General features: G+C 37.7%; 1 protein-coding gene across 1 annotated transcript in view; it reads right to left on the bottom strand.

Moving 5' to 3' along the window:
- Nucleotides 1-13,813, bottom strand: part of DENND2C (DENN domain containing 2C) — a 69,530-nt gene that overhangs the window by 33,718 nt on the left and 21,999 nt on the right. The gene's annotated exons all lie outside the window — the stretch shown is intronic.

Genomic DNA, 13,813 nt, shown 5'->3' with positions numbered 1-13,813 from the left:
ATTCAACTCCATAAAGCTTCCTAAAATATTACTTGCAGTAGTTCTCCAGTTGTTAGCTGTAACTGTCTGCCATATTTAATTTCCTAAAGTTAGGCAGAATGAGGTTTTTTAAGAGACTGTACATAGTAGTCTATAATATTATTTTAATATATCAATCCTTTATGAAACCTTCTCTTAATGAAATAAGGACCTACAGAGTATTATAAAAAGCATACATATACAGAAATGCATCTCAAATAACCAAAGGTTTGTGTATAGATCCAAAGGAAGAACCAGTCAGTCTAGAAGCATACCAATAGCTAATTTCCTCCTCCTCTCCTATTTTGAGAGATCATATTAGCCCATCACATACCCTTATTTCGACGTTATTATTAGCAGCACAGGATCCCATACACACAGTGCCAGAGACAGATGCCATTAACTATCACTTGCTTTAAAATGTAATAACCTATTATGTCACTGACTGAAGTTTCCACATCTCTGCCACCACACCCTTGACCCAGATCAGCAAAAATACTTACAGTCATTGTCACATTCCTTCCTTTCACATAGAGGCTTCACTCATAGAGGCCCATAAACTGTTTCCTCAAAAATGAAATTTGGCAGAGAACTTTTCCTATAAACTGAGTAAAGGCCCGATCTCAAGTTCTACTGTATGTGGGTTATAAATAGCAACTGATTCAAAACTTCCTGAGGCAGAGGTCATCCTTCCTCGGGCTTTGTCTGTGTGGCCTTGATTAACAGGCAGGAAAGTATCTTGGCCCAGCTCAGTCAGCAAAACTGACACACACCGTGCAAACACGAAACGTCTGCTGGGCAGAGCAGGGCTGGCCTTAGCTTTCATTTCAGCTGTTCCCACAGGTTTGTAGGAAAACCAGCTTTGCCTGCACGTAAACTCTGGTGAGCCTGATGCAAAGAAAATCATTCTAAAAACCTTAAATTAAACTCATGTAGTGGGGGGAAAACCAAACCAAACCAAACCCCCCATATAGCAAAGCTGTTGTGTAGGAGTCTTGATCAAAGATGAATGCACAGAATTTGAAGATCCGATCAGTAATTGCTCGTTATTAAAACTCTGACAATCCTTTTCTCGCCTTTGATGTGCACAGAGGACTCCTAAGGACCTTGGGGTGTCCCTGAGGCTCAAGTTCTCTTCAATACAGACGGGAAGTGCTGTTCTCTCTCCAGCAGCCTAGCAGAGGTTTCTGGTAGTCCACGTTAATTTTTTCTTTGTTCTTCCCTTGTTAATGTGTTTTAAATATGAATGGGTCAAACTGAGAAGAAAAAGATGAAAGCTGCTAGGGCTAAAAAAAATATAGCTTGAAAATTCCTGGCAACAGATGGCTTCATCTATGGAATTCACACACAGATGTAAATGACATGTAGTGATGGTGTTTCAGAGCCACAGCCTCTAGCTCCCTGCTTCCTTGCAGATAAATAAATAAACAAGTAAATAAATAAAGCAAGTCAGACAACAGGATTTCATTGCCTAACCTGAATGCTTTAAGGGAAAATTTAAGGGAAAACTCTGCCAATATCAAAGTCAAAAACAAATGGTTGCCTTTGTTGGCGTTAGCGCCCCTCAGAGCAGGTGCTACTACTGGTGCTCTGCATCCTTGTAATGAAGCGACAATCACTTAAATAAATAGTGTTAATAAACTTGTTCCTAAAGTAAACAAAATCCAAACCCAGTGAATTTCACTTGTGGGATAGTATGACTAACTTTCAGTAAAACAATCTATTCCGTTTTCATGTAAGGCTTACTGCTTGGATGCAAAGGAATTTCAGACCCTTTTGGAAACAGTCAATGTATACTGGATAAGATATGTTAATTATCCCAAACACAAGTCATTCTGTGCACTCAAGCCTAAATCTGCAGAACCAATATCACCTTTCTTTGAAGAACAGATTGTAACCGGGAAATCTCAAACCAGTGGCCATGCAGTCATATTTTTAAACATCTAAATAATCTGAGAGTTCTTCCTCAATCATGTATTGAGATCCCAAGAATACTATACTGTTCGTTGCAGATTTACCTTGGGCTCTTAGCTCTTCTTTTGTTCTGGGAAAAGAGGGCACTCAGGTGTAGAGGCCTATTTTTAAAATTCCAGTTTTAGGTTTAGTGTTAAAATGTTTATCTGAAGAAAATATGTCCCAAAAGGATTCCAACTCCTCAGCTATTATAAGGAACATAGCCAAATGGAAACCGAATCACTACTGGTGTCATAAGGGTGACTTATTTCAGGAAAGAGATAAGACTAAAGATAGAAGTCTCTGGGGAAGGTAACCAGCCCCCACCGCTCCCACCCTCCAAAAAAAGGAACCTTCAGGTTTTTTTTTTGAAGGCAGCATAGTAAGAGGGGAAGAGAACTAGTATTTATTTTATGTCTACAACACGCAAGGTCCTTTAACAAAGGTTATAATCTTCCCTCTCAACCATATGAAATAGATACACGTTCGGCAAAAGTAACACCTGCTTGACTGTGGTTGGTAGGTTAATGATACGGGTGTAATAATTTATAGTTTCAATTTAAACATTTCACCTAAAATGTCATATGGTGTACTTGAGTGTGCTATTGTTATGTTACAGAATCACATGCTTATGATTCTGTAATAAAAGATTTTGTAATTAAGAGGGGCGTTATTTGTGCTGAACCTGTATTTATCTCTCTGTGCCATGTTCTCCATCTGAAAAATGGAGACAAGAGAGGTTTTTCTCCATAGTCCAAGGTCCCAACAGCTGGTGGAGCAAGGATTCAGAACGGATATGGCTACTCCAAAGTATTTTCTTTTCCCACTCAATATGCTACACTATTCCTCGTACAAAGAGCACTGGACTAGAAATCAGAAGAAACAGGAGTTTAAGTCCTATTCCTGCAACTTAGTAGTTGTATGACCTTAAGAAAATCACTTTACCTTTCTGGGTTTCAGTTTTCTCATTGGCAAATTGTGATTAATCACTGCTCTCTTGGTTTTTCCTTTAATATTTCTTATAATGCTGATCTCCAGCCAACAAATTTTCTCCTCTTTCATTAATCTAAAATAATCTTAATCACTTCATTTTGGAGGGTAATTTTGCTGCATGCAGAATTTTAGGTTGACAGTATTTTTCTTTACTAAAGGTTATCATTCCTTTGACTTGTGGTTTGCATCATTTTTAATGAGAAGTTTGCAGGCATTCTTACATTAGTTCTTACATTAGTAGCTTGTTTTCTCTAGCTACTTTCAGATTTACTCCTTACCTTTGCTCTACCTTTGCCTAAGTGTAGTTTTCTTTATATTTATATTTCTTGAGGTCTGTAGGGCTTCTTAGATTTTGAGTTGATGTTTTAAATCAAATCCAATTTTTATTTATTTTTTAAATCCAATTTTTTTAAGTAAAAAAGAATAAAAATAATATTTAAAAAAAATCCAAGTTTCCCCCCTTTGTTCATTTTCTCCTCTTGTTCTGGGACTCTAATTACACACATTAGACCTTCTGCTCTGTTACTTTATTTTATCCTTTTTTTCCTTCTCTGCTTCAGTTTAGATAAGTTGAGTTGATCTGTCTTCAAGTTTACTAATCACTTCTTCAACAGAGCAGGGTCCTATCTGCTTTTAAGCCTATCTAATGATTTTTCTTTCAGACACTGTATTTTTCAGCTTCATATTTTTCTATTTGGTTCTTATTTTAACATCTGGATTTCTCTTATGAAATACTCCATCTCTTTGCCCATTATATTAATTTCTTCCTATATATTACTTAACATAGTATAGAATTTGAGAACTTTAACCTGAGGTCCCTGCTGGCTAACTCCAACAACTGGATCATCTTCAGTTTCCCTTGCATTGACTACATTTTCTTTTTATTATAGTTTACATTTTTCCTATTTCTTCTAGTATCTTGTGATTTTTAATTATGTTCTTGACATTGCCTATAAAAGAACAGTATAGGAAACAATATAGTTTTTGTTTGTTTTGCTTGGTATATTTATGACACTTCAAGTCCTTCCTCCTTCCGGTTGTTAGGTTGACGGACTGATCATTCAGGTTTCTCTGACATCAAGCTGAGCAGAGGCGGGGTGGCATGTTTTATTATATGGAATTCAACTGGGATTAGCCAAACCTTTAACCTCCTGACCAGCTACATTTTTAATATTGTCAGCACTTGACCTGGAAAGAGCTTGGCTACAGTTTCAGATATTTCTTGTTTTGCCTTTGGATTAAACTCTGGCAGGGTATCACTGCACGAATTTGGGGGACTACACAATTTCTTTGTGCCTCCCTTATCCTCCTACAATGACGGTGTCTTAGTAAAAACTGGAAGATGGGGAAACAGCAAATATTGGGCCAAATGTTTTGGTTTTTTTGTTTGTTTTTTGCATTTTTGATTCCTCCAGATTCCAATCCATATTCTAATTCCAAAAGTCCATACAGTTAACTAAGGCTTGGTGAATTTCCCCTTGCCTCTATAAAGCCTCACCATCTACATCAGGGCTACCTGTTTCCAGACCATGTGCTTGGTCTCAGGTATAAAAGTTGCTGTGGCTCTCCGTTCACTTCCAAAGGAATTCAAGTCAGAGATCAATTCATTAAAGTTTTCTTGCATCTGTCCTGCCTGGTCTGGCTAAGCAGATTGGGCGTTGGCCTGAGAGCCAAGAGGTGGCTGGTTCGATCACCAGTCAGGGCACATGCCTGGGTTGTGGGCCAGGTCCCCAGTTGGGGCAACTGATTCATGTTTTTCTCTCTCACAGAGATGTTTTTCTCCCTGTCTTTCTCCCTTCCTTTCCCCTCTCTCTATAAATAAATAAATAAATAAATAAATAGTTTTTTTAAAGCTTAATTTTAAAAAATAAATTTAAAAAAAGTTTCCTTGTCTCTATTGCTATTCAGTATCTCCAGAGAAATACATGGTTTTTATTTTGTCCAGGATTTTCTTGCTACTATGGGAACAAATATTTTTTAGTCCTTCTTTTTAATACATCATAACTGGAAGAGGAAGTCTTAAAAAAAGTTTTTAATGAAATAGCACAGTGTAGATAGGAGAAAAATCAGAATACACTGAATGTAAGCAAAAGAAAGTATTGTTTCAAAAATGTTTGTTTTGGGGGGGGTGTGTGTGTGTGTGTAATGGACTGAAGACATATTTCCAAAATATTTTTGGAAAGCAACAAACTCAGAGAATGTCTATCAGGACACTAATCTTGAAAGAGAATAGCCTATTGAAAGATCAACTTCATGTACTAAAACTGTTTGGAAACACAAAGGCTTTTTTTTACATATCAAAATAGAAAAGAATAAACCCCTGGGAAAAATATACAAAAACCTAAGTTTTCAACAATAGGCAACTACAGTTAGAGAAGAATAAAACACATCCACATATTTTAGTAAAAAACAGCCTTTGACTTTTTATTAAAGCCAGCTCCTGGGCCTGTGTACTATAATTCAATTTGTTCCTTACTGATTGCTATTATCAGGTTAAAAATGCAAAGAAAGATTCTGGAGAGAGAATATGCTCCTTTTATATTTGGCCTCCTTAATAAAAATCTTTTTAAAATTTCTTTTTAGGGTAAGGGAAAGACATAAGAAGCTTCACTGAATGTAGGAGAGTTGTCCCTAGGTGAACAGAACAAATCACTTTTATCTTAGCAATCAATGAGATAAACCATACAAATACATGTTATAAAATGTAGGTAGAAACCACAATATTTAATTGGTAAGAAAAACATCATGGTGTGTGATACAAAGAGAGCCAGACACCTGGATTTAAATTCCCTGCGACTTGCTTGGTGATGCGGCCTTGTACTCTTAATCAATCCAAGCCTTAATCTATAACAAGAGAATCAAACTCACCAGTACAGTTATTGAAAGGATCAAATGAAATAACATATAAAGTGACTTGCACAAAGTAATGGCCCAGTAATGGCTATTACACAACTGCCATAACTCATTCACATGCATGGGTGTGGGCACACATCTTCACTAATCTAACCGTCTCTCTCTTCATTTCTCTCCCCATTACAACAGCTTTACTTTATGTTCTGATCCTTCTTCTAGATCTACCATAATATAACATCCTCTCTGTCCCACCTGTCTCCAATACCAACCCCCTTCCAAAATTGTTGCCAGGATGTTACTTCTAAAACTTAGGTGCGAACAAGTCACAAACCAGGTAAAACTTGGAGTGGTGCTCCATACTCCTCCAAGAATATACTCCCAAAGAACAATGGACTTTCAGAAACTGAACCACGTTTCTGCTGTCAAAATTGAATAATACCCCTCACATCAGTTTGCATAAATAAGTTAAATTAGTAGACATAATTTCCTCAGTATTAACTTTTTCCTCTACAAATATATTTAAAGATTTGACCCTTGCTACTATTTGTAGTGCTTGTCAGTACTAACAAAACAGCAAAACAAATCAATATGGGGCCAAGAAATAATAAAGGAAAAAGTAACAACCTGAGGGGGTGACGAAGGCTGGGTGGGGGAGGGCAAAGGGGAAAAAATAGGGACATTTGTAACAGTGTAAACAATAAAGTTAAAAAAATGAAAAAATTAGGACAAGCCAATCACAAAGAGATTTAAAGATTTTTTAAAATGTCATAGGTACACACACATCTGTGTTTTTACAATGCATACACAAAATAGGATCATAATTTTGCTACTGGGATAGTTTCGGGTATAGTGATGAAATTAAAGACATATTTCAATAGACAACAGTGTAGTGATTGCTGGGGTCAGGGGCATTTAAGGGGACTAAATGGTAATGGAAAAATGGCAATAAAGATTAAATTTAAAAAAATGCATTTCATGGTGATCGGTGACAAGATAAAGCCCACACTCCTTAACGTGACATTTAAGGTCCTTCACCTTCTGATTCCGGCTTTGGCTCCTGCAGCTTGCCTTGCCCGCATGCTACATTCCAACACCGAATAATTTGCATCAGCTAGCAGTTTAAAGCTAGATTAGAGTTACATAGAGTTCAAATACCACCAGACTTGTTTCTTGGCTGTGTAGCCTTAGTTAAATTACTTACTCCTTCTCAGCCTGCTTCCTTATCTATTGAATGATCCTTATCTATAGAAAGAGCATTTGTTGGAATACTCCCTGCGTCCCATCTCTGATACTTGAGTCAGGTGCAGATACTGTAGCAGGGGAGGAGGGGGGTGTCCAACCTGCGCATGCGGCTCAGGATGGCTATGAACGTGGCCCAACACAAAATCGTAAATTTATTTAAAGCATTATGAGATTTTTTTGTGATTACGTGTTGCGGTGTATTTAATGTGTGGACCAAGACAACCCTTCTTCCTCCAGTGTGGCTCAGAGATGCCAAAAGGCTGAACACACCTGCAAGCAAGGAGGTGTCCCTTCCCCATCTGCCCCAAAATGCAGTCATCAGCAGATTAGAGATCTTGAAATAGGCCATGCAAATTCGTCACCATTTAAAATATCCCAGGAAATAGCGCTCTTGCTACCTACCATATGCCAAGATTCTAATCAATCGTTACCATTACAGCTCCTCCCCGCAGGGCTTCTCCGGATGTGATAATGCTTACTGGGCGCTTACTATGAGCCAGGCATCCATCTACTCACTTTCCCAATATCAACCCATCCAATTCGTGTAACAGCGCATGAGGGAAGTACTACTGTTGTTCTCATTTTGCAGATGCAGAAACAAGGCACAAAGGTTAAATAACTTACACATGTCTTAGCACTCTCTGCCATCACCACCTTATAGAATGAATATGGAATGAGGTAAATAAAGTGTTTAAGACAGTTCGAGGCATATAGTAAACTGGTCAATAAGTGACAGCCACTATTAATTACCTCCTGAATACACAATGCACTTTCAAGACCAGTTCAAAGTTCTCCTGAGACACCTTCCTCAGCCCTTTACCCAGAATTACTCACTCCTCTGTGTGCTCCCATTTACACCTGTTAATATCCCGTCATTGTTTCCCAATGGATTCGCCTTGAACAAATATTTCTGTATACTTTTTCCATGGCCTGAGGAAGTGTTATACTCTGGAGTCATTCTTGCTAGGTATACTTAGAAAAAGGAGATACTCAGGGATGAAAATGAAAAGAGAAGTAGCATGAATGGCCAAGAGGAGTAAATGCTTCTGTGATGTTGTCTTGAAAGACCTAAAATAAGCCTCTTAAGTCTCAGAATGTCACTCCTGGGCTTGTTACAGAAGTGGACGCGAAGACATGTCAGACAAAAATTGCAAATAGTAAAATCTGCTCAGGAAGACATGTAAAAATTTGAACTGCTCGTGTTATTTGCTTTTTTGAAGTTTCTATTAAGTATATTTAATTGAAATATTACTGTAGCATGTCATTTGTAAAACCTCTGGATAAAATTTTTAGTAAAACGCACAGAAATAAATCTTGAATAAAATTCTTCATTGGATTTAGCTAAAGATATTTTAAAGCAATGACAAAGGAACAAAGCAAACAAGAGAAAATGCAAATGTCAAATGGCTTCTCGCTTTCAAACTTTGATCATCTTGTTGGCTGACTGACTGTTCCTTGAATAACAAATCTTCAAAGCAAGCACACACAGGACATCACTCTTTTATCTCACTGCTATCAGAGGAAACAGCCTTACAGGTAACTAATTATGATTCCCAAAATAGCCAGAAACTTAAAAACCCTAATATTACTAATAATAGACAATATAAACCTCTGAAGCTGTTATTGTGCCTAACTGCAAAGCAAGAAATATGATTCTTCAAAAAAATAAATTGTTTAACAGTTCTACAGCTCTGTTGAGATATTTGTTATGGGAATTTTTTGAGCGTTTTTTTTAATGAAAGTAAGAAAAATGATAGTTGATTTAATGGAGATTATATTCAGAATTTTGAGGTACAAACCAAAGGCTTTGAATGATGCTAATTTGTGATTATATTACATAGCTGGTTATCCACATTATTTAAAAATCTTCCAAATGACTACAACTCTTCTTTGCTATTCACTGAATCCAGTGGGTACTGCCAGAGAATTTATTTGCCACAGCTGTGTGACCCTATGAGCTATGCCCATAACTAAGCACATGGTGTTTTGCAATGAATGTTTTGTGTTCCTCCAAAATCATACACTACCCCCCAGTGTGATGGTATTTGGGGCGGGGCTTTGGGAGGTAATTAGGTCATGAGGATGGAGCCCTTGTGAATGGAATTAGGGCCCTTATAATAAAACATCATTTTATTTGTCTTGTCAAAAATTAAATAGGTTGATTTAAAGCAGATTATTAGGATAAAATAACCATTTACTCTCACAAATGTTATTAAATACAAATATTTTAAGAGCAGTATGCTTTTTTCTTGAGACAGCAACTCACCACTTATAGAAAACCAACAATATCAGAACTTTTGTAAAGGAAAATTGTGACATTTTAAGTCTGGCAACTTTTTAAAATACCCCTCCTTAACAAATTAGAGAATTACTGTGAGGTACAAAATATTTTCAGAGCTATAGCTCATTTCGTTTTTTTAAGTCCTCACCTAAAGATATTGATTTTTTCACTGACTTTCTTTGATTTTTAGAGAGAGAGGAAGAGGAGTGATGAACACCAATGTGAGAGAGAAACATCTATCAGTTGCCTCCTGTATGCACACCAACTGGAGATCGAACCTGCAACCTAAGTATGTGCCTTGACTGGGGATCGAACCTGCAACCTTTTGGATTATGGGATGATACTCCCACCAACTGAGCCTGAGCCACCCAGCCAGGGTTATTGCTCATCTCATTTTTGGAGGACTGTAATAATTCTACCATTTAAAATATAATTTGTAAATCCAACTACTTGGATACAGATCAGCTGTTGTGTGTTGCAATTGCTGAAGTGGGGATATATGTCACTGTCAGTTACTTTTTGAGGGGAATGATCACTTTGCCCTCGGGATTAATTGCTTAAGTGACCTGACAAGTGAAGACACCAGTATCAAAATGTATATTAAATATGTAGTAAAGGTTAATTTATTGTTTTAAGGTGAAAACAAATATAAATAACAATTCTAATGTTTTTTTCACATCCTAAAGCATCATCTCGTGCACCCCCAGGACACCATGAGCACAGGGAAAGGTACGCCAACTTATACATCCATTAACTTCAATGTTCCCCATTTTACAAAGGTCAGCAGAGAATATTCAGAGGTCCGCTAAAGGAACCAGGTGGCCAAAAGTTCTATGAATATAAAATGTAAACAAACCTTTCCTTTGAGAATCAAAGAGTACTCAGAGGAAGCAATAACTATTTTTCCCCAGCATAATTGAGATATAATTGACATACAACGTTGTGTCAGCTTAAGGTGTACAATGTAATGATTTAATAAATATATATATTGTGAAATGATTACCACAATAAGGTTAGTTAACATGTTCATCACTTCACAGAACCACCAATTTTTTTTTGTAGTGAGGACATTTAAGATCTGCTCTCTTAGCAACAGTATTGTTAGCTAGTTACCAAGAATGATGATTTGAAAGGTGGGCAAGTAGGTGCCTACAAGAGGTCATGTACAACTCCCGGTCCTTAGCTCTCCTGAAGGGCAGGGAAACATACAGGAAGCCTGGAGAAGGGGAGGTATGCACTGTAGGCGGGAGGAAAGAAGAATGTGATTTGGGAAAACCCTTCCTCAGTCTAAGTATCAAGGAGGCTGGAAATCACAACAGTAGTAGCTGTGCGTCTGTGCAGCCATGTCTTTGTATAGTGTTTCAGCTAGTGATCTAGTTTAAAGACAACCTAGGTATGGTTACTATACACTGTGCCAGTCCTAAGAGGCTGTATGGGCCACTGGCAAAACAGGCCTTAAGTGGGAAAGGAACTAACTTCCCAAACCAGCTTCTTAAATCACTAAGTGAGCCAAATTTATATGAGGATTTATAGAAAAATTTCAAATCCCTAGGCAGGTGGCAGTGGACTCTTCAGCTAATCCATACCTCTTGGAATTGAGGGGACAATTCTAATTTCCAAAGAGTTACTTTGGGGCATAGAGACCAAGGTAGACTTGGAAATTTGGTTTACAGGAGCTAAGAGTGCTTTGTGTACTAAAAATTGTTATCTGACTTCTACATCAGGAATACAGGGACCAAGCTCCCAGTAACTCATGCCTGGTCATATATGTCTCCTTTATAAACTTAGACATTTCTTTGGGTTGCAAATTCAACTTTATGATGTGAAATGTATAAAAATATTTCATTAATAGATGAGACAGAGATGCAGTAAAACAGAACAAAACAGAGATATGGGTGCTAGATTTAGCAAAACAGATATAAAATCATATTGTTCTGGCCAAAGAGGATAGGAACGGCTTAATTTGTACGGTGGGCACTTTTGTAGTCAAAATTAGATCACGAATGTCCAGTTGATCGACCAGACGATAATCCACATTGTTCAAATCTCTAAAATTCTAATTTCTCAAGCCACTCAGTTGATAACTTAATCACCTGTTTCCTGCTAAGTAGTCCCTCCTTATCCATGGTCTTAATTTCCGGTTTCAGTTACATGTGGTCAACTGACATCTGAAAATATGACACGGAAAATTCCAGAAAAAAACAAGTCCAAAGTTTTAAACTGCAAACTGCTCTGAGTAGCGTGATAAAATCTCATGCTGCCCCTTTCTGTCCTGCCTGGGAAGTGAATCATCCCTTTGTCCAGTGTATCCACACTGTACATACTACCTGCCTGTGAGTCACTTAGTGGCCCTCTCAGTTATCAGATCAATTGTGGTATCACAGTGTGGTGGCCAAGTAATCCTTATTTTACCTAATAATGGCCCCAAAGCACAAGAGCCCTGCTGGTGGCAATTCAGATAGGCTGAAGAGTCAAGTGCTTTCTTTAGGTGAAGAGGGAAAAGTTCCTGACTTAATAAGGAAAGAACAAAAATCATAAGCTGCAGTTGCTAAGATCTGCAGGAAGAATGAACCTTCTGTCTGTGAAACTACGAAGAAGGAAAAAGAAATTCATCTTATCTTTGCTGTCGCATCTCAAACTGCGAAGTTACGGCCACAGTTGTGTGGGAAGTTCTCAGATGGAAAAGCCATTAAACTTTGTGGACATGACATCTTCATGGCTCAATGATCCCCCTTCAGATGTATCATTGGGTCAACAGAAGGCTTAACGCTACGTCACAATGCCTATGTCGTTCACCCCACTTCACCTCATCAGGTAGACACGTATTGTCTCACATCATCGTAAAAAGGGTGAGTACAGTACAACAGATATTTTCAAAGACCATATTCATATACTTTTGTTACTAGTATATTGCTATCGTTGTTCTGTTTTATTATTAGTTATTGTTGTTAATCTCTTCCTGTGCCTCATTTATAAGTTAAACTTTATCACAGGTTTATGTGTATAGAAAAAAAAATAGCGTTTGATATTATCCACGATTTCGGGCATCCATTGAGGGGCTTGGAACATAGCCCCCGTGGACTAAAGGGACTACTGTGTTAAGTAATGTTTGTGGTGGGAATGTAAACTAATTTTCTTATAGTAGAACCCCTGTTATACATACCATACATGCTAATTAGTACACTGATTAAATCATACCCTTGGACTGAAACATAATAATTATACTAAATATAAGACTAGCTGCATACAATTAGCCTATAAAGTAATGTTTTACCAAATAATAGCATTTTAAAGATATTCAATTAAATTTACCTAAGAAAAAGAAATTTAGAAATATACTTCCAAAAAAATGAAAAATTATAACCCCAAAGTTAAAAAAATATTTTTTAAATAATCAAATGATATGGTCCATAGCAGTGTTCTTCTCCCATAAATAAGACTATAATTTAACAGAAGAATATTTAATGTTATTCAGTCCTCACAGGTGAGTTCAACTCAGTCCTCTGGGGCTAGTTCAGCTCTTACATATTTCTGACCAGCAGTAGAACCTAATTACTACTATTCAAATATTTTCAGCAAGTAAAATGTAAAGAGAAAAAAATCCAGGAGGTGCAGAAGAGGTATGTTTGTATAGTAATGTGACATTTTAAGTGACAATGACTTATTACATGTTTGCACATTCCAAGCACTGTGCTCAGAATCTACTTTCTGAGGCTGAGCCGGTTAAGTCACTCAAGGTAACACACACTGAACCCCACTTTCCTCCTGAGCCTGTGCTTTTCACCGCCCGGCATTACTTGCTTGTGGGCAGACATAACAATAATATCGGCTAATATAACAGGATGTCAAATACTGTTCCTGTTCTCTTGGAGTTTCAGCAGGAACCTCAAAGGCCAAAATCAAAACAATAGGAGTCAAATACTTTCATATTCTAAAGAGAAGTGCAAGGCTTGTAAAGCAGGGTGGCCAAAAACCAGCTCTGCCGGCACCTGTTCATCCCCCTGGTGAAGACTACCCCAGAATTATAATTGGCTAATTGTAAGAATTACAAGGGACAATAGAGAGGATTTCTTTAAAGAAACTAGGTGGGGTGGTGGTGTGTGGTGGGTGTGTGTGTGTGTGTGTGTGTGCACGCGCGTCCCCACCTCCCAAAGGAAAAGGAGGAGGTACTTCCTGCCCACCTCAGGCCCAGGGACTGGAACCTCAAGATAACCACGGAGGGCGCTGGGCGTGTATCCTCACGTAGGGGGGCTGGTATGGATCCTGGGGGGCGGGGGAGATATCAAGGGCTGGCGGTCCAAATTAAATGTTTTGGCAGAAGAGGAAGTTTTACAAAATGGTACAGTGTGGAAAATTACATATAAAATTAACTTAAATGACAAGAAACTTTACAATTTTTTTTACATTAATCCAATGTTAGTAACTCTACAATTAAATGAAGTTTACTTTTTTGAGGCATAATTGACAAACAAC

The sequence above is a fragment of the Pteronotus mesoamericanus genome, unplaced genomic scaffold, assembly GCF_021234165.1.
Source record: "Pteronotus mesoamericanus isolate MK-2021 breed Mesoamerican mustached bat unplaced genomic scaffold, CSHL_Meso_final scaffold_99, whole genome shotgun sequence".
NCBI lineage: Eukaryota > Metazoa > Chordata > Mammalia > Chiroptera > Mormoopidae > Pteronotus > Pteronotus mesoamericanus.
The sequence above is the reverse complement of the archived record's forward strand: the minus strand, read 5'-3'. Positions and strand labels throughout refer to the sequence as shown.